This window comes from Tursiops truncatus, chromosome 10, assembly GCF_011762595.2.
Source record: "Tursiops truncatus isolate mTurTru1 chromosome 10, mTurTru1.mat.Y, whole genome shotgun sequence".
Classification (NCBI taxonomy): Eukaryota; Metazoa; Chordata; class Mammalia; order Artiodactyla; family Delphinidae; genus Tursiops; species Tursiops truncatus.
Genome location: NC_047043.1, coordinates 7,448,440 through 7,470,066, shown reverse-complemented (window position 1 = coordinate 7,470,066; position 21,627 = coordinate 7,448,440). Strand labels below are relative to the sequence as shown.

Sequence of the window (21,627 nt, the reverse complement as noted above, 5' to 3'; positions counted from 1 at the left end):
TAAAGGTAATTACCATGTGTCAGAAAGATGCCTGAGCCCCCTTGACATTGTGTGCTCAATTTTATTTAGAGGTCAGATGGCAGGAGAATTGTATGTGAAGGGGTATCCTTTCAACATTTACAAGTAGAAAGTAAATGTAACAAGCTAAGCTTAATTCTGAGTGGATGCGATAGTCAATTAACTCTGTGTGTACCTCGCTGTCGCAGGTCAGTCGAGTTCTACAGACATTTATGGTGCTCGTACCACATCCCAGTGGAAGATAGACACACACGTGTCTCTGGGTCCGGCATGGTCCAGTGCTGGAGTGTTATACCAAGGTTCCATGGAATGTGAAGGAAACGCACCTAACCCAGCCTGGGAGGTGATAGAGGGAGGGGATGGAGGGCAGGAATGTCTTCTCCGAGGAGGTCTTGCCTGAGCTGGATCTTAAATAATCAACTGGGGACTTCCTTGGTGGTCCAGTGGTTAAGAATCCCCCTTCCAATGCAGGGGACGTGAGTTCGATCCCTGGTGGGGGAACTAAGATCCCACATGCCGGGGATACCAAGCCCATGCGCTCTAGAGCCCGTGTGCCACAACTTGAGAGCCTGCCCACCAAAACGAAATATCCCGCGTGCCGCAACTAAGATTTGATGCACCCGAATAAATAAATAAAAAATCAACTGGATTTACCCAGGTAAAACATGAAAAGGGGGACAGTTACAGCTGTTAGAGCTGAGAAGGTGAGAGAAACAGTCAGCTTGGTAGTCTGACGGCACGGGGTAGTCTTTCCCTGCTAGTAAATTTGCCCCAAATCTGCTGCTCCCTTGGATGGATCTGGAATCTTGAAAACTATGTGAATATCAGTCCCATGTCACCCCAAGTTAGACTTCTACTGAGCATGGTCAGGTTGTGTCACTGCTTTCTACCTAGATTCCCTGGCTCCCGGCTCCCACCCTGGTTCTGGAAACGGAACTTGGATCTTCACCCCTTGCCTAGGCCAGTGGGTTATTCCCCCTCTGGAACAGTCCCAGATTCCAATATCCATCCCATCAGCTAAGATGAATCTCCCTGGTTCATGACCCAGACACTCAAACAATGTTAAGGAAATCTTACTGTGGGCCTCTCCCCACCAACCATGACCAGATAGCTTGGCTCCTTATAAATTAGGCCACCCAGTTCATGCTCGATCTTGCTACAGCTCTTGAATTTGGTGACTTGGACGATAGCTTCTCTTCCTTCCCCTCTGCCCTGATTACTTTTCCTCGCTGCAGCCAGCCTCAGTGGCTTTCTTTCAGCTCTAAACCTCCCACTACCTGTCAGCTGAAGTTGAGCTGGTTAGCGAGCCAGGCGAGGCTGAGGCTCTCTAGAACTGGCAAAAGTCCATTTTCAGATGTCCAGACACTCCCTTGCCTTATCTCTACCCCTAACTCAAAACTTAGGGGTTTTTTTTGTTTTTGTTTTTTTGCGATACACGGGCCTCTCACTGTTGTGGCCTCTCCCCTTGCGGAGCACAGGCTCCGGACACGCAGGCTCAGCGGCCATGGCTCACGGGCCTAGCCGCTCCATGGCATGTGGGATCTTCCTGGACCGGGGCACGAACCCGTGTCCCCTGCATCGGCAGGCGGGCTCTCAACCACTGCGCCACCAGGGAAGCCCAAAACTTAGTTTTTAAGTCCAACTATGTGGCTGGCAATTTTAGAAGGAAGTATTCCCTAATGTGTGTTTGGAAGAATGATGAATGTTGCAGACAACATACTCATTCATGGGGATTCACAATAGTTATTAACATATTGAAAGGCTCTGGAAAGTTCTGTGGTCTAGAAACTTGTTTAATTTGAGTTTGAGAATTTCTAAAACAAAAGTTTTTTCCCCCCAAATAACATCTATCTAAATCCCCAGTCATCCAGCATTTAACGGAACACACTTAGAGAACATGGCTTGAAAGCATTACAGTTCTTTTCCAGTACTGTTAACCAGGGTGGTAACCTTCCAAGTGGAGGCATTCCCGAAGGACTGGAAATACTGGCATCTCAAATCGAGTTGTAGCAAATTCATGGCAGGCTTTGCTGGGACAGGGTCTGCAGAGACTGGAAGAGTTTAGCAGGCAGGTTGTTGGTGTCTGCACAGCACTGATTTCCCTTTCTTCTGATAACAGCCTCAAAATTTTCTTAGAAAATTAAATTTATAAGGCTGAAGTGTGCTCCCACCCCCAGCCAATTCATATGTTGAAATCCTAATTCTTAGTACCCCAGAATGTGACTATGTTTGGAGATAGGGCCTTTAAAGAGGTGATTAAGAGAATATGAGGTCAAATGGGTGGCCCTTATATGACTGGTGTCTTCATGAGAAGAGGAGATTAGGACACAGACACACACACAGAAGATCATATAAAAGCACTGGAAGGAGACGGCCATCTACAAGCCAAGGAGAGAGGTCTCAAAAGAAACCAACCCTGCTGACTCCTTGGCCTTGAACTTCTCAGCCTCCAGAACTGTGAGAAATAAATTTCTGTTGTTTAAACCATCCAGTCTGTGGTACTTAGTTATGGCAGAGAACTACTACACAGGTGAAAGTGAGGCTGATCCCATTGCTTGGGTCCTCAGATACCCACACCCAGCCGATGAGAACAAAGTCTCATAATGGTCCACAGTGATTGGCTTTGGGCTGGTCACATGACCCAAAATAGGCCAATGAGATCCAGCCCCTATTTTCTTGTACCACTGGGAGAGAGGCCTCCTATTTCTGTAGTTGTTGTTAAACTGGTAGGAGACTAGCTGGAAGCTGTCTTTAGTATGATTAGAGAGAGACCTGCCTGAGAATAGAGCCAAAGAAGGATAAATGAGCTGAGAGTAATAGAGAGGTTCCTGATAGAATCATCTGAGTGCCTAGACCTAGTCATACCTGAAGTTTTCTGGACTTCATACTCCCTGGATTTTACAGTTATGTATGCCGACGCATTCCCCTTTCTTTCTTTTTTTTTTTTTTTTTGCCTAAAACATTTTGAGTTGTAAAAGGATTCCAAATGATACATAAAAATAACGAGGTAGGGCTTCCCTGGTGGCGCAGTGGTTGAGAGTCCGCCTGCCGATGCAGGGGACACGGGTTCGTGCCCCGGTCCGGAAAGATCCCACATGCCGCGGAGCGGCTGGGCCCATGAGCGTGCGCGTCCGGAGCCTGTGCTCCGCAACGGGAGAGGCCACAACAGTGAGAGGCCCGCGTACCGCAAAAAAAAAAAAAACCAAAAAAAAAACCGATATAGCTTTTGAGAAAATGTCCATCAATGTTATTTTCATATTCTTGCTACACTTTCCTTTCCAAATGTCTCTTTAGCCTGTTCCTTTTGAATAGAATCTCCTCAGAAGTAATAATCTCTGTTCCATGAAATGTATGAGATTTTTTTCAGATGAAACCCCTGATGGATTCAGTTGTGAGATATCCTTCATAATCCCTGTTACCGTGTCTGTGGGGGTCTGGGTGAGTCTGTATTGATGCCGCCAACTGTAATTTTCAGCCAGGCAACTTCACACATTGCCTCACATTTACAACAAATGTTTTAAAAATTGTTATGATGTCATGATTAATAAATTGAGTCATCACTGACAAAAGTCCTTTGTAAACAACTTTGTGATTTTCTCTAGTAACCAGACTCTTGGATAAACAATTTTCATGACTATATTCTAGGGCTCACTGTGTCTTTGGGGATATTTGAATGTAACCTGAAGACCCCCAAAGATAGAAAGCTTTAGGCCATAGGAATGGTCTTTCATCTGGTGTGAATTCCTGGATGGTGGCAGAGAGGAAGGTATCCGTGAACCCAAGGCCCCCCTTTCTGCCCTAAGAACTCACCTCCACCCGATGGGCACGTGGTTGGTTCTTGTCAGCACAGGTAGTGGAAGAACCTCCGAGGACATATTTGGAAAATCCAGGAGAAATGAAAATTCATGCAAAAATTTTTTTGACTCTTTAAGCATCATTGTTTAGTGAACGTGGGCCAAAACCTTGTCACAGCAAGCTTCCTTTCGAAAGGGATGTTGTTTACTTTCCTCTTATCAGTCAGGAGACCTGGCAAGCCTTTCCCTTGGTGAGGTGTCCTGGCTCTTCCACGTGGCACTCAGCCAGAGTTCAGAAGTGGAGAGCTGCATCAATGCCACAGAGAGAGATGCCCACCGTCTACATCTCGTGGGAAGAACAGAGAGTGGCTGGAGGGGAGGAAGGGAAACACGTTATTTTTTGTTTGCTTTCTTTTCTTTTTTTTCCTCTAGTGGTTGTGCTTCTTTCTTAAAGATCTCCCCTATGAATTTTCATATTCTCAATTCTTTGCTGCCCTCAATGGTCATTTGGCTGTGGAAGATGCATTACCTAGATTTCTTGCCTTCTCACTATTAAGAAAGGGTATGTAAGAATATGGACACCCCAGCACAGGAATTTATGAGTGATTAACAAGATTCCAGGTATTATTTTAAAGCTTGATTTAATAAATAAGGAGTTGGGTGTAGTATGACGTGTAACATACAGAAAAAAAGTTTTAAGACTCATCATTTGCTTTCTTTCTATGTCACATTAATTTAAAAAAATATGAGATGTGCAGCGATAATATGTCTTAAAATTGTCTTCATGATACTGGGCTACTTTCTAGAAAATTTAAATAACAAACTGTTTTTTGGTTTTTTTTTAAGCTCCATTTGTCTGTTTTTTGTTCTGTACCCCTCACAAGACAGTGAAGGTCAGGTGTTTAAACACACAGGCTTTAGGTAGAGTTCCCTGAGCCAAGTCCCAGCTCTATCAGTTTTCCCACCTGTAAAATAAGGCTTAAAAATAATACCTCCCTCGTAGTGTGGTGCTGAGGATTGAATCAGAGTCGATGTAAAGTACACATTGCGGAGCCTGGCAGAGAGCACCCACTGATAAACACTTGTTCTTCTCAATATTATTGTTATTATCCACAGTTCCTGGTACCTTGTGGGTACACAATAAATGTTGAGTTGATAAATTTTATTTAGCGTTCATTGTATTTGTATGTTCGCCTTCTCACAAACTAAACAGAAGTATGAAAGATGTCATTTTCATCCTGTTTAAAATCAAATATACTCTTTTCCTGTGAACCGCTGACGGCATAATGCTAAACAATCCCATGGCACAGTTAAAAAGCACAGTATTGAAATGAAGGAGGTAGAAGAAAATTGCCAATTTGGGAAAGGATTCATATACATGGAAAAACAAAAGCACTGAGTTAAGAGAAAAAAAAGTTGAGGGACTTCCCTGGTGGCACAGTGGTTAAGAATCCGCCTGCCAATGCAGGGAACACGAGTTCGAGCCCTGGTCTGGGACGATCCCACATGCCGCGGAGCAGCTGGGCCCTTGAGCCACAATTACTGAGCCTGCGCTCTAGAGCCTGCGAGCCACAACTACTGAGCCCACGTGCCTAGAACCCGTGCTCCGCAACAAGAAAAGCCACCAGAATGAGAAGCCCGCACACCGCAGTGAAGAGTGGTCCCTGCTCGCCGCAACTAGAGAAAGCCCACATGCAGTGGCGAACACCCGATGCAGCCAAACATAAATAAATAAAATAAATACATTAAAAAAGTTGAGGGCTTCCCTGGTGGCGCAGTGGTTGGGAGTCCGCCTGCCGATGCAGGGGACACAGGTTCGTGCCCCGGTCCGGGGGGATCCCACGTGCCGCGGAGCAGCTGGGCCCGTGAGCCATGGCCGCTGAGCCTGCGCGTCCGGAGCCTGTGCTCCGCAACGGGAGAGGCCACAACAGTGAGAGGCCCGCGTACTGCAAAAAAAAAAAAAAAAAAAAAGTTGAATCTTTTATAGAGAAATGCCCAGGTCATGCAGAGCCAGAAAACTTACTTCATAAATTACTTTTATAGAATTTTTGCAAAGTGTTAAAGCAAGTTAGCATCAGGATACACTGATTCTAAGAAAAATAAATTAATAAATTTAAAATCTTCAAGCACCTATATTCAAAGGCTGCTAGGCATTTTAATAGGAGATAAGTAAGAACCATTAATCACGGTTTCCACACGCTTTCTCACATTACCTTGGGCAACTGGGACCAGGCTGAGGAATGGTACTGCGAAGAGGAAGCTGCTGATAATGGACAAAATAGTGATTTTATCGACACTTTCTACACTACATTTTGTCTACACTTTCACTGTCTCACAAGTAAGCACAAAATTGTACCTGTTGACAACTTAATGTTTTTCATCTTTTTGCCCTACCCTTAGGGACAGGTAATAAAATCAGTGAAATGTGCATTTCTTTTCTACTTGCTTGGCATAAATTATTGGTCACCTTGAGCGAGAGAAGCTGAGAGAAGCCCTCATGTGTATTGGCCTCGTTTATGCACTGACCATGTTTCAATCCATGTTTGGAGTCACAAAGTTTACGAATAGAATCCTTGGTCTTTTCAGAGTCAGAGACTTCTCTGAGAATCTGATGAAATGATGAACCCTCTCTCCTCAAAATACACAGATTCCATAAGATCTAGGAATGTCCATCTTGAGACCCTCCAGGGATGGCCCCTCACGGTCATCATGCTTATGTTGCAAAGCGGCGACAGTCACATGGAGAATGATTTAAAAAAAAAAAATGCCACCTAGGAACAAACGTGTAACCTCTCGTTAGTCTCAACTCTTATAACTCACTTTCCCCATCAAGCTTCGGACATTTTCTTACATTAAAGTTACAAATCAGCTGGATTTGCTTCCCGGATTCAAAGACTATTCAGCCACATTTGTGGCAGAATTCCGTCTCCCCCATCCTCAGTAAGCTTTTAAAACAAAGCACCTTCCCTTACCGGAAAAAATATTAAATCTACTTCTTTAAATGCTGAAACCACGAAGTCAGTAACTTGGAGCAGCTCTCCATCGCCATTCTTCTCATGGTTCATACCGACGACTGCACCTGCCCCTCTGCCTTTCATAGTAGATTGAGTTCTATTTCCTTTCTCTATAATTGTCTGTTTTCAACAGAGGGTCAGAGTCAGATTTCCAGCCATGATTTGAGGACCCTTGTTCTACTATACTATCTAATTTAATTAACTTCTGCTGTAGTAAACCTCCTTTCTGAGTGAAATAATTGGATCTTAAGCACCTACTAGCTCTTTAATTTTGAGCACGTCACTGAACCTTTTTAGGACCCAGTTTTCCAATACATCAAATCTCTAAGGTTGCTTGAAGTCTAACATTCTATATTTAAAAAAACACATATAGGTATGTGTGAGTGTGTTTATTGCCTAGACCTGGCAATTTTTCTAAGTGGCTGATAACCTCTGAGGAAACCCAAATGCTCAAACATACTTTTTTCTTTTCAGTACTTTTAAAAACATACAAAACCATTTTTATTCTTGCCCAAGTAGTCTTGTCACCCTATTAAAGCATCTAAAGGTCTCTAGCAAATTACTCATTTGAAATAACAAGTCAGGAATATCAAGCTTTAAAATACAGGGCTTCCCTGGTGGCGCAGTGGTTGGGGGTCCGCCTGCCGATGCAGGGGACGCGGGTTCGTGCCCCGGTCTGGGAAGATACCACATACCGCGGAGCGGCTGGGCCCGTGGGCCATGGCTGCTGAGCCTGCGCTTCCGGAGCCTGTGCTCCGCAACAGGAGAGGCCACAACAGTGAGAGGCCCGCGTACAGCAAAAAAAAAAAAAAAATTTAAGAAATTGTGCTTTCTTCATATACATTAGTTTCAACCACATAAAAATAAGATGCAGTGCATGAGTAGTTATACTGAGATGACATTTAAGAGAGAATCTGAGTTTCTCTAGACCACTAGATTCACCAGGATACTCCCAGCCCCTCACACTGCATGTGGCACATAGTAGGTGCTCAATGAAGTTTTGCTGGGCAAACGAAAGGGTCTAATAATTGCTATAGGATGGCCATAAAGCCCAACAATTATTTCCGGGGTGGGGGGGGGAAGGAATTAGGAATTGGAGAAGGTGTGTTAGTGGGTGGAAGTCAGGGTGAGAAGATAGGAAAAAAAAAAAGGTACTCCAAGAGGGGAAAAGATCATGAACCTGGAATTGTTTTTGATTGTCATAAAACTGATAAGAGATATGAAGAGACAGGGAGTGGACAGTGGAAACGTTGTGCTACATTTTTTTTTCCCACAATAAGTAATTTTACTTATGGCAAAATACACAGTGCCTCACATCATCCACTGTTTAGATTAGTACCCTAAACTGGATTCTGAATGAGACAGTCCTTTGAGTGAATGGAAGCTTGTGTATTTATTTTTAAATACCCACAGAACCTCAAGCCTGAGGTGTTAACTGAAGCCACTGAGTAAACCCTATGATCTGAGCAAAATCATGATCTTGTATGTCTGTAAGTAGCATCTATTTTAGGATCTTCCTCATTTTAAAATCTCATTTTCTTTTTGAAATTTATTAATATTAATCTGCAGTTGAAAATTTTCAGCAAGGATGACTATATCAGTTAGAAATGTATTTGATGACAACTATTGAAAGACCTGGCTTAAAAAATACGAGCAGATGTCCAAAGGTAGATGGTTGCTGGCATTGACTAAGATGCTCTGTGATGACATTAGATGCACAGGTTTTTTACCTCCTTCCACCCTATCATCCTATGTTTGTTGGATGCCATCCTCATAGTTGCACAGTGGTTGCTGTAGCTCCGGTCATCACATCTACATTCAAGGAGGGAAGATGTGTGTGTGCGTGTGTGTGTGCACAGTGTGGGGGAAGGACGAGCCAACTACTTCTGTTCCCTCTAACAAATGCTAAAATTTTCCTAGCACGTGAGTGGACTTTCATGTATATCTCATTGGTCAATGGCTTTACGAGGCTATTTTAGATGTGAGAGTGGGTGAGAGAGTGAACATCTCACCTGAGGCTAGACACATCACGGCTCCAACAACATTTGGGTTCGGCTGACAAGGAAGCACCAGAGAATGGAAATAGATTGAGAAAACAATAATGTTTGCCACGGTCACAGTGATAGAAAGATGATGGGAACAGAAGAATAAAAGCATAAATAAATAACTACATTTCTCTTTTATTTGGTGTTTAAAGCTAGTCTTATTTCCTATAATTTCTTTGAGTAGGTGTTACTGCTTGCTTGCTTGACTCAGGAGAACATTTAGTAAAAAATGATATAAGTTATACTTAGTAGTTTAAATAACAATGAGTCAGATGTCCTGCGTTGCAATTTTTTTGCATACATGAATTTTAAATTTTATGTGAAATCATTATTTAATGATTATATTAGAGTTGTACATAAATTTGCTAATTTGCACATATACAGTTTTGGAATGAAATTCCTGCTTTTTAATTAATGGCCAGAATTAAGGATATGGCAAGATTTTGTATGTAGAAGTGTTCAGGGGAAAATAAAATTTTTTGTCTACTGTACATAAGTCAAAGAAATGGGGGAAAAAGGCAGTAAGGGAAATGGAAATTGTTTAGATAGCATAGGATGAGAAGCAGAATGAAATTTAGACTGGTAACAGCAAAGACTGAGGTAGGAGAAGAAAGAACAGAAATATGAAATGAGTGTCGAAGTTCTCTTTGAATTAAACATCTTATAATGGAAAATTTCAAGCCTCTACTAAGGCAGAGGGAACACTGCAGTCAACCTGTACCTGTTCATCACCCAGGTCCAACAACTATCAACACAGGTCAGTTTTGTTTCAGTTACATGCAACCTCCACCTCCTGTATTATTTTGAAGCATTTCCCAGACATCGTATCATTTCATTAGTAAGTATCTAAGTAGTTCTTTTTAAATTAAAAAACAAACAAACAAACAAAACCTTTAAATATGTAGTTATCTTTGGATTTGGATAGACCAGAGTTCAAATTTTAGCTTGGGTACCAACAGCTGTGGGACCTTGGGCAAGTTCATTCATTCTCTCGATTCACATTTATTAAGCATCGCCTGGGAGCCCAGAAGCAGACAAATACATTAAATAATTTCAGATAGAGATAGATGTAATGAAAGAAATAATAAACCAGGGCAATGGAACTGAGAATGACTGGGATCTACTTCACACTGGGGAGCTGGAAGGGATAAACCCTTCTCCACTCCGTTCTGGCTTCTGGTGCTTGTGAAGTAGAATCTGACCTGTGTCTCGTATGGGTCTTGAGAGTTAGTTAATCTCTGAGGAAGTGTTTACCAAGGCCTGGCATGTGGCCAGCTCTCCATAAGTGAAAGACCTGGTGATCATGATCTTGATTCCCATCCTAGGGAGACCCCTTCCCAGGGAGGGCTGTGATGGTCTATCTTGCTTCATTCTCACTTAAGCTACATCGGGGTGTGCTGGGCTCATTGCCACGATTAGAGCTTGGTAAAAACTCTGTCACCTCTGATTCTTTTCTCTCACCTTACTCTAGGACTTGGTGAATCTCTGGAGTTGCAACAGGAAAGCAAGGTTATCCTGGGCTGTCTCTCTTTCCTCCTCTTTGCCTCCCCAAATTTGTGGGAAGTAACTGGCTTATAAATTCACCGTATTTTTATGTAGAAAAGACTTGTTTTGTGCTAGGCGAGTAGTTGAGAAGAGCTGCTTAAAATCTTATATTAAATTTATAAAAAAGCCTTCTGAGATTGAGTTTTACAGTTTCCAATGTGGCAGACATTTAATTCTAATGCAAACAAAGTGCTGCTGGGAGTCTATCAGAAAAATGAAACATTTTCAGGTTTTAGGAATGGCTACTTTTCTGGGATTTAATGATCTTTTTCATAAAATTTTAGCAGATCAACTTTTATTTATATTAAATGTAGGCTTTGATCCAAACTCCATGTAATGAAGCAACAAACAAGGGAAAAAAGTAGAATTCAGTACAGTCATTCACTTCCTTTAGGTGTGGGAAACGCAAGGCCAGTGAGCTGTGCTTACACAAATCCTGCCTGTGTATGACTGAGTAGATTTGAAGAACACAGGCTCTCACTCTGCAGGAATGATTAAACAGTTTCAGCCGTTCCTTGTTGCTTAATCCTAACCTGGAAGTGAAAGGGCTGAGGAAGGGTGAGCTTTAGGACTAGTTTATGACCCCCTCACGCCCGCCCCATCGGGATTTACATGGAGGTTTCACCAGGACCTTTTGCCAGTCCCTACCAACTGGCTCTGGGGCCAATTCGCGCTGCTGGCCCGGTCCTGCACGGATGACTTCAGCCGGGGCTTTGCTGCTGCCTGGTTGCCTTTTCAGTCACTTGTCTTCCACTTCTTTTTTCTTCTGTATAATATCATTTATATGTAGAATCTGAAAAGTAATACAAACATTCATATATAGCAAAACAGACTGACAGATATAGAAAACAAACTAGTGATTAACAGTGGGGAAGGGGAGGGGGAGGGGCAGGATCTCCTCCCCTAATGGGATTAAGAGATGTAATCTAATATGTATAAAACAGATAATCAACAAGAATATATTTTGTATAGCACAGGGAATTATAGCCATTATCTTATAACTTTTTTTTTTTTTTTTGTCCTCCACTTCTTAGACCCGAGTCTCTGTGAGGGGCTGTTTTCAACCCCCCTCACAGAAATGATATGAAACCTCCATTTCCCCCAGGTACTTAGTCCCGGGAAAGTCCTTTACTCCCTCCCACCCTTTCAGAAGGCATCCTCTTCCTGGTGCAGGCAGAGCACGGCTGACCGGTGCCTTCCCTCACCTGGATCTTTCCCACTTTGTCTCTCACTCTCCACTCTCTGAATCTTTGCTCCCTTGAGGGATTGTGAGTAGTGGGCAGAGGAGGGTGGGTGACCATTCCCGGCCCTTTGAATGAAACATCTACAAGACAAACAGCCCTTTCTCTTGCTAATGTTGACCAGCTCTTATAAAAACTCTGCTACATTATTATGCTAACAGAGCCTTAGCAAGACTGATAAGATTGTAGCCTTTTTAACCTAATTGGTAAATCTCCCGCCTTTAGGAAGAAGGTGGGTAAATACCCACAAAAGAGGATGAGGGAAGGAGAACACCCCATCCAGATGCAAAATTCTGGGAATAAGTATTTATAGGTAATCTGCTGTTGATTTACAGGGTATTTGTTCCTTCTACAGGAATGGCTTCCATTATAAACCATGCTTTTAATAATCCTGGCCCTTGGATTTTAATGATCTTGTGATCACTTTCAATTTGGAAAAGTCTGGCTCTGCCTGACCCTTTCACTAATTACACGATTCTAGTTGAAATAAAAGGAAGCTTCCTAAGGCTAGAAGGACTAGAGACAAAGGCAGGGTTGGTGCCGGGAGTGGTAATTACATCAACCTGCAGGTACCTGGGGAAGAAGGAGCCCACACCTTTCCCCTGGGTCAGGGTGGCACAGGACTGAAATCAGTACCAGGAAAGAATAAACCCAAATTTATATGAAAAGACAGAAGAAGCTCCTTTATTATAGCCCAACAGTTATGACAAATGAAGACACATCCAAGAACAGATAATGAAAAATTTTGAATTATTGCCATTGTTTCTCATATTCCTGAGACTCTTGAATTAATATAGCAAACCAGGCTGAAGATGAAAAGCCAGAAGCTTTATCAAATACGTTATGTCTGGCAGAATGTCTACACCGAACTAACGCAAAGTCCTGGTAGTAGTTTGGGTTTTGTGCAAGAAGCGGCATGGATTTTTCTGGGAGGTGTTGATTCACTGACTTTTCATTCAAAGCCCAGCTGACGGACTATGATGTTTTATACGTTTCCCATTGGAGTATCATGTTTATTTCTTCCTGAATTCTGACCTTATCTACTTTCTAGAGGAGCCAGCATGTTCTTTTCCACAGGTATCAAGAATACCGATCCAAGGGGGAAAATGAATTTAAGGCCAACCCTTCAGTAAGAGAGTGCATAGAAAGTAGCATTAAGTGTCAACTTATGTAAAAAACTCACTCTGTGCAACAGTTAGACATGAAGAAATGCTTTAACATATATTTAATTTGTTTCAAAGGCCAGCTTTAATTCCAGATTTATCCTGTGTTTTCATTGCTTTACAAATAAGAATGCTATTTTCTTTCCCATCTGACCCTCACTGTACATGCAAGTCACCACAATAATGTGAAGAGCTATTTACATATTTTATGTGGCGAAATACTAAAAAAAATATGGAACTGTACATTTGTTGGAGGATTTAGGATTTTAACCTAGTAGATAAGGAACTATTTCCTGATTTTGAAAAAAAATTTCCTTCCAGCTATGTTTTTATATTTTGATACATGGAGTATATAACTTAATATTTCTGCATTTTTAGATGTCCTCATATTCATGCTTGTATGTTTATACAGAGATAGTAAAATAGAATTTGTTTATAATTATCTCATTGCTAACTACTGTTGGTAGTTCCTTATAGGAAAGTTAATTATTAAAAAAAACATAAAATATAAAAAGCACGTAATCACTTCATGTCTTTGAGATAAAGTTAAGGCTACGGCAGAGTTTTCCAAGACTATCTACTGAGTGGAGTAGAGAAAAACAAAAGGGCACAATAACTGGTTTAATGAAATTTCCTTCCTTGTACCCAGTATTTTTTTTGTGGTACGCGGGCCTCTCACTGTTGTGGGCTCTCCCGTTGCAGAGCACAGGCTCCGGACGCGCAGGCTCAGCGGCCATGGATCACGGGCCTAGCTGCTCCGCGGCATGTGGGATCTTCCCGGACCAGGGCACGAACCCGTGTCCCCTGCATTGGCAGGCGGACTCTCAACCACTGCACCACCAGGGAAGTCCTGTATCCAGTATTAAGGTGATATACAATAGGTTAATTCAGCATACATGGGAACTTATGGTTCTTAAATATAGAAATTGTTCCATTGTTAATTTCCCCAAGGAGACTTCTGCAGTAAATGCCATGAAATGTGTATTAAAAATAATACATAAAAGAGGTCTAGGGCTTCCCTGGTGGCGCAGTGGTTGAGAGTCCGCCTGCCGATGCAGGGGACATGGGTTCCTGCCCCGGTCCGGGAAGATCCCACATGCCGCGGAGCGGCTGGGCCCGTGAGCCATGGCCGCCGAGCCTGCGCGTCCGGAGCCTGTGCTCCGCAATGGGAGAGGCCACAACAGTGAGAGGCCCGTGTACCGCAAAAAAAAAAAAAAAGGTCTAATCTTTAATAAGTCCTCTCATGCAATGACATATCCAAAGACCTTTAGTCCCTATTGCTATACTATTGGACTTGCCAAACAAACCAAACTTAAAATCTTATTAAATTGAAATGAAATTGCAATCTCAAAAATGAGAATCTATTTTTCCCCCTTTTCTTTCCTTCCTTCCCCACACTTAACCTGAAATGTCCCCCTTATTTTCCTGATAGCATTCCATCTAAAAACACAGCATCATACCTTTAATTTTAACATTCACTATTTCTCTCATAGTCTGACATGGAAATAATAATATATTAGTTTTGGGGAGATTGGTTCAAGATGGTGGAGTAGAAGGACGTGAGCTCACTCTCTCTTTCGAGAGCACCAGAATCACAACTAACTGCTGAACAATCATCAGCAGGAAGACACTGGAACTCACCAAAAAAAAACATCCCACATCCAAATACAACGGAGAAGCCGCAATGAGACGGCAAGAGGGGCGCAATCATAATAAAATCAAATCCCATAACTGCTGGGTGGGTGACTCAAACTGGAGAACACTTATATCACAGAAGTCCACCCACTGGAGTGAAAGTTCTGAGCCCCACGTCAGGCTTCCCAACCTGGAGGTCTGGCAATGGGAGGAGGAATTCCTAGAGAATCAGACTTTGAAGGCTAGTAGGATTTGATTGCAGGACTTCGACAGGACTGGGGGAAACAGAGACTCCACTCTTGGAGGGCACACACAAAGTAGTGTGCATGTTGGGACCCAGGGGAAAGAGCAGTGACCCCATAGGAGACTGAACCAGACCTACTTGCTAGTGTTGGAGGGTCTCCTGCAGAGGTGGGGGGTGGCTGTGTCTCACCATGAGGACAAGGACACTGGCAACAGAAGTTCTGGGAAGTACCCCTTGGTGTGAGTCCTCCCAGAGTCTGCCATTAGCCCCATCAAAGAGCTGGGTAGGCTCCAGTGCTAGGTTGCCTCAGGCCAAACAACCAGCAGGGAGGGAACCCTGCCCCACCCATCAGCAGACAAGTGGATTAAAGTTTTACTGAGCTCTGCCCACCAGAGCAACACCCAGTTCTACCCACCACGAGTCCTCCCATCAGGAAGCTTGCACAAGCCTCTTAGATAGCCTCATCCACCAGAGAGCAGACAGCAGAAGCAAGAAGAACTACAATTCTACAGGCTGTGGAACAAAAACCACATTCACAGAAATATAGACAAAATGAAAAGGCAGAGGACTTTGTACCAGATGAAGGAACAAGATAAAACTCCAGAAAAACAACTAAATGAAGTGGAGATAGGCAACCTTCCAGAAAAAGAATTCAGAATAATGATAGTGAAGATGATCCAGGACCTCGGAAAAAGAATGGAGGCAAAGATCAAGAAGGTGCAAGAAATGTTTAACAACGACGTAGAAGAATTAAAGAACAAACACCTAGAAGCATTAAAGAACAAACAAACAGAGATGAACAATACAATAACTGAAATGAAAAATACACTAGAAGGAATCAATAGCAGAATAACTGAAGCAGAAGAACAGATAAGTGACCTGGAAGACAGAATGGTGGAATTCACTGTCGTGGAACAGAATAAAGAAAAAAGAATGGAAAGAAATGAAGACAGCCTAAGAGACCTCTGGGACAACATTAAATGCAACAACATTCGCATTACAGGGGTCCCAGAAGGAGAAGAGAGAGAAAGGACCCGAGAAAATATTTGAAGAGATTATAGTCAAAAACTTCCCTAACATGGGAAAGGAAATACCCACCCAAGTCCAGGAAGCACAGAGAGTCCCAGGCAGGATAAACCCAAGGAGAAACATGCCGAGACACAGTAACCAAATTGACAAAAATTAAAGAAAAAGAAAAATTATTGAAATCAACAAGGGAAAAATGACAAATAACATACAAAGGAACTCCCATAAGGTTAACAGCTGATTTCTCAGCAGAAACTCTACAAGCCAGAAGGGAGTGGCATGATATACTTAAAGTGATGAAAGGGAAGAACCTAACACCAAGATTCCTCTACCCAGCAAGGATTTCATTCAGATTCCATGGAGAAATCTAAAGCTTTACAGACAAGTAAAACAAAAGCTAAGAGAATTCAGCACCACCAAACCAGCTCTACAACAAATGCTAATGGAACTTCTCTAAGTGGGAAACACAAGAGAAGAAAAGGACCTACAAAAACAAACCCATAACAATTAAGAAAATGGTAATAGGAACATACATATTGATAATTACCTTAAATGTGAATGGATTAAATGCTCCAACCAAAAGACACAGGCTCGCTGAATGGATACAAAAAGAAGACCCATATATATGCTGTCTACAAGAGACCTACTTCAGACCTAGGGGCACATACAGACTGAAAGTGAGGGGATGGAAAAAGACATTCCGTGCAAATGGAAATCATAAGAAAGCTGGAGTAGCAACACTCATCAGATAAAATGGACTTTAAAATAAAGAATGTTACAAGAGACAAGGAAGGACAGTACATAATGATCAAGGGATCAACCCAAGAAGAAAATATAACAATTATAAATCTTTATGCACCCAACATCAGAACACCTCAATACATAAGGCAACTGCTAACAGCTATAAAAGAGGAAATTGACAGTAACACAATAATAGTGGGGGACTTTAATACCTCACTTACACCAATGGACAGATCTTCCAGACAGAAAATTAATAAGGAAACACAACATTTAAATGACACAACAGACCAGATAGATTTAATTGATATTTATAGGACATTCCATCCAAAACCAGCAGATTACACTTTTCTCAAGTGCATACGGAACATTCTCCAGGATAGATCACACCTTGGGTCACAAGTGAAGTCTTGGTAAATTTGAGAAAATTGAAATCATATCAAGCATCTTTTCCAACCACAATGCTATGAGATTAGAAATCAATTACAGGAAAAAAAAAAACATAAAAAACTCAAACACATGGAGGCTAAACAATACATTACTAAATAACCAAGAGATCACTGAAGAAATCAAAGAGGAAATAAAAAAATATCTAGAGACAAATGACAATGAACACACGATGATCCAAAAACTATGGGATGCAGCAAAAGCAGTTCTAAGAGGGAAGTTTATAGCAATACAAGCCTACCGCAAGAAACAAGAAAAATCTCAAATAAACAATGTAACCTTCCACCTAAAGGAACTAGAGAAAGAAGAAAAAAAAAACCCCAAAGTTAGTAGAAGAAATCATAAAGATCAGAGCAGAAATAAATGAAATAGAAACAAAGAAAACAATAGCAAAGATCAATAAAACTAAAAGCTGGTTCTTTGAGAAGATAAACAAAATGGATAAACCTTTCGCCAGACTTATCAAGAAAAAGAGGGAGAGGACTCAAATCAATAAAATTAGAAATGAAAAAGGAGAAGTTACAATGGACACTGCAGAAATACAAAGCATCATAAGAGAATACTACAAGCAACTCTATGCCAATAAAATGGATGACCTGGAAGAAATGGACAAATTCTTAGAAAGGTATAACCTTCAAAGACTGAACCAGGAAGAAACACAAAATATGAACAGACCAATCACAAGTAATGAAAGTGAGACTGTGATTAAAAATCTTCCAACAACAACAACAACAAAAATCTTCCAACAAATGAAAGTCCAGGACCAGATGGCTTCACAGGTGAATTCTATCAAACATTTAGAGAAGAGCTAACACCATCCTTCTCAAACTCTTCCAAAAAATTTCAGAGGAAGGAATAAACCTAGAAATAAACCTACCTAAGGAGGTAAAAGACCTGTGCTCAGAAAACTATAAGACACTGATGAAAGAAATCAAAGATGACACAAACAGATGGAGAGATATACCATGCTCTTATATTGGAAGAATCACTATTGTGAAAATTAATATACTACCCAAAGGAATCTACAGATTCAGTGCAGTCCCTATCAAATTACCAGTGGCATTTTTTTACAGAAGTAAAACAAAAAATCTTAAAATTTGTATGGAGACACAAAAGACCCTGAATAGCCAAAACAGTCTTGAGGGAAAAAAATGGAGCTGGAGGAATCAGACTCCCTGACTTCACACTATACTACAAACCTACGGTAATCAAGACAATATGGTACTGACACAAAAACAGAAATATAGATCAATGGAATAGGGCAGAAAGCCCAGAGGTAAACTCACGCACCTATGGTCAACTAATCTACGACAAAGGAGGCAAGGATATACAATGGAGAAAAGACAGTCTCTTCAATAAGTGCTGCTGGGAAAACTGGACAGCTACATGTAAAAGAATGAAATTAGAACACTCCCTAACACCATACACAAAAATAAACTCAAAATGGATTAGAGACGTAAATGTAAGACCAGACACTATAAAACTCTTAGAGGAAAACATAGGAAGAACACTCTTTGACATAAATCACAGCAAGATTTTTTTTTGATCCACCTTCTAGAGTAATGGAAATAAAAACAAAAATAAACAAATGGGACCTAATGAAACTTAAAAGCTTTTGCACAGCAAAGGAAACTACAAACAAGACGAAAAGACAACCCTCAGAATGGGAGAAAATATTTGCAAATGAATCAATAGACAAAGGATTAATCTCCAAAATATAGAAAGAGCTCATGCAGCTCTATATTAAAAAAACAAACAGCCCAATCCAAAAATGGGCAGAAGACCTAAATAGACATTTCTCCAAAGAAGACAAAGATGGCCAAGAAGCACATGAAAAGCTGCTCAACATCACTAATTATTAGAGAAATGCAAATCAAAACTACAATGAGCTATCACCTCACACCAGTGAGAATGGGCATCATCAGAAAATCTACAAACAACAAATGCTGGAGAGGGTGTGGAGAAAAGGGGACCTTCTTACACTGTTGGTGGGCATGTAAATTGATACAGCCACTATGGAGAACAGTATGGAGGTTCCTTAAAAAACTAAAAATAGAATTACCATATGACCCAGCAGTTCCACTACTGGGTATATATCTTGAGAAAACCGTAATTCAAAAAGACACATGCACCCCAATATTCATTGCAGCACCATTTACAATAGCCAGGTCATGGAAGCAACATAAATGCCCATTGACAGGCAAATGGATGAAGAAGAAGTGGTACATATATACAATGGAATATTATTCAGCCATGAAAAGGAATGAAATTGGGTCATTTGTAGAGACGTGGATGAATCTAGAGGCTGTCATACAGAGTGAAGTAAGTCAGAAAGAGAAAAACAAATATCGTATATTAACGCATATATGTGGAACCTAGAAAAATGGTACAGATGAACCGGTTTGCAGGGCAGAAATTGAGACACAGGTGTAGAGAAGAAACATATGGACACCAAGGGGGGAAAGCGGCGGGGGGTGGGTGGTGGTGTGATGAATTGGGCGATTGGGATTGACTTGTATACACTGATGTGTACAAAATGGGTGACTAATAAGAACCTGCTGTATAAAAAATAAATAAAATAAAATTCAAAAATTGAAAAAAAATTAGTTTTTAAAGCCCATATAATGATGCGATTAGCAAGTCACTTGTATCTATCTTCCAGGTTTAAATATGGCCTTAAAAGAATTTAAATGTGCATTTGGGGGTGTTTTGCTGGAATGCCATGAGCTTTCCGTGATCACCACCGCAGTTAAATAAACCCTGAATGAATTTAACTTCTTCCAGCGCTTATAAATAAATTATATGTAGTGTGTACTTACTTTGTCACTCCTGTCCAGAAGCTCACTCAGCTCAGCATATATAGCAGAAATTTGCAAAAAGGGGTGTGAAATGTAGAGCAAGTTCCAGTAAAAACACTTTCTTACCTGAAGGCATAAAAAAATAGGCCTTTTGCCAGGGTTTTGGACACCTCATTCTTTACGAAGCTAAATTCCCTCCTGTTTAGCTCTGTCCTTCCCTCCCTTTCTCTGCCTCCCAGGGTCATTCAGAAAGAAGAAAGAACCCCCCAGCCTTCAGCAGGGAGGTGAGCTGTCATTCACTTGCAGGCCTCAGAATGGTTAAGATGTCAGCTGCGATCTGTTTCGTTTGTAAACACTTCCCAGAAAGTTCTGTAAAGAGTTGCTGCTGTTCCCTGAAGATGTCTACCAGGCTGGCTGCGCTGACGTTTTGAAAGAGGCAGGTCGGGACCTGTGAGGACGCTTCCCCGTGCTATTTATGAGCCGAGCAGCTTGCTGTGAAAAGCTGTCATTTTTCCCCTGGGTGTGTCGAACCAGTTTCCCCGGCAGGCCAGCCAGGAGGCTGAGGCTTATCCAGAAGGAGGGGCCCCTGAGGGGCTGCGTGGAAAGCCAGCGATGTGTCACTCGTCTAAACTTCAGGTGTAAAGAGAAGCGAGGGCGAAAAAAGGAAGAAAAAAAGCCATCTTACGCAGCTCTCTCAGTGATCTGTGGTCCTAAAGAATGGAGCCATTTTCTCTCTCTGTCCAGCGTGGGTGGAGGGAAGTGTGGGTGCTCAGCTCAGCTGGAGATGAGGATTTACCCACAGCTGGCTGGCTGGAGGTGGCCTGAGCTTGAGGCCCCAATCTTGGCGAAGATAGGGAGGACCGCATTTCCTGATTGACCTTCACATCTTCTAGGTTAAATCTCTTTGGAAAAATGTCAAGGTTATCCAAACAGAATAAAATTGTCCTTTCTTGTTTTTGGAAAAGATTTGCACTGACATCTAAAATAACCTCATTTAAGCTTTTGAAATGGTGTATAGTAGAACTTTGGTGTCTCTCCAGAGATCAATACCTGTGCAGTCATCATAGGGTAAAAAAAAATTCAGTACGTAAATAAAAGAGGGAAAGAAAAAAGAAGATGAACTGCTTTCCCAGTTGCCTGCAAAGCATAGGCAGAGTTCTTTAGCAGACCTGCTTACACAAATGCAAATGTTGAGATGACTTTTCATAATGTATAAAGGCAAACTCGGCCAGGCATTGATCACGAAATGAACTCGCAAATGACTGTACTTGCTGGTATAAATCAGTGCCACCCGGCAAAACAGAGGAGCCAGATCAGGGCTTGGTTGTTGCTTTTCTTGAATTCTTTCTTAATGTATGTTTTCTTTTTTAAAAAAATGATTCTGACTGTCAACTGGGATTATTAGACTGCATAATGATATTTTTTATGTCCAAACATATGAATAAAATTACTTTCTCACCATGTATATTATGGTTATACATGCTTTCTGAAAGTGAATTAACATAGAAATAAATCTGTGATGTCAAGAATATACATTAACCTGTTTGGACCTTATAAATATGTAAAAATAACATCTAGCTCTTTGCCTCTCTGTGCAGGTATACTATCTTTTGCTGAATCTAGAACTGGACATTTTGTGTATTAGCATATACAGTTATATTTACTTGATACAGTTTAACAATAATCTTTAAAATACCACGTGTTGGGTGTCGTACCTGGTGGTCTAGGGAATACAATAAAAGGCTTTAACGCAGTCTTATTATGAATATCATCATCTTGCCTCAGATTGACTTATTATTGTTGCCTGGGCTATTGCATCAGAGTCTACCTCTGTCTTTATTCTCTTTGCAAACCGTTCTTCCCACTTCTTTCTAACGACATCCGTCCTAGTGTTTCCCTCGCCTCTTAGTGGCACATAG

General features: G+C 41.4%; 1 long non-coding RNA gene across 3 annotated transcripts; it reads right to left on the bottom strand.

Moving 5' to 3' along the window:
* Positions 1-3,012: 3,012 nt before the first annotated feature.
* On the bottom strand, positions 3,013-20,613 carry LOC117313786 (uncharacterized). 3 transcript variants are annotated; one of them, XR_012334330.1, is made up of 5 exons: positions 19,835-20,613; positions 11,048-11,209; positions 5,557-5,758; positions 4,805-4,938; positions 3,013-4,181 (listed from the first exon to the last, which is right to left on the bottom strand). It is a non-coding gene; the product is annotated as an uncharacterized lncRNA (long non-coding RNA). The 3 variants fall into 3 exon arrangements; XR_012334329.1 differs by having other exon boundaries at positions 3,014-4,181; positions 19,730-20,550; XR_004528361.2 differs by having other exon boundaries at positions 3,014-4,181; positions 11,065-11,209; positions 19,730-20,547.
* Between the last annotated feature and the right edge of the window lie 1,014 nt (positions 20,614-21,627).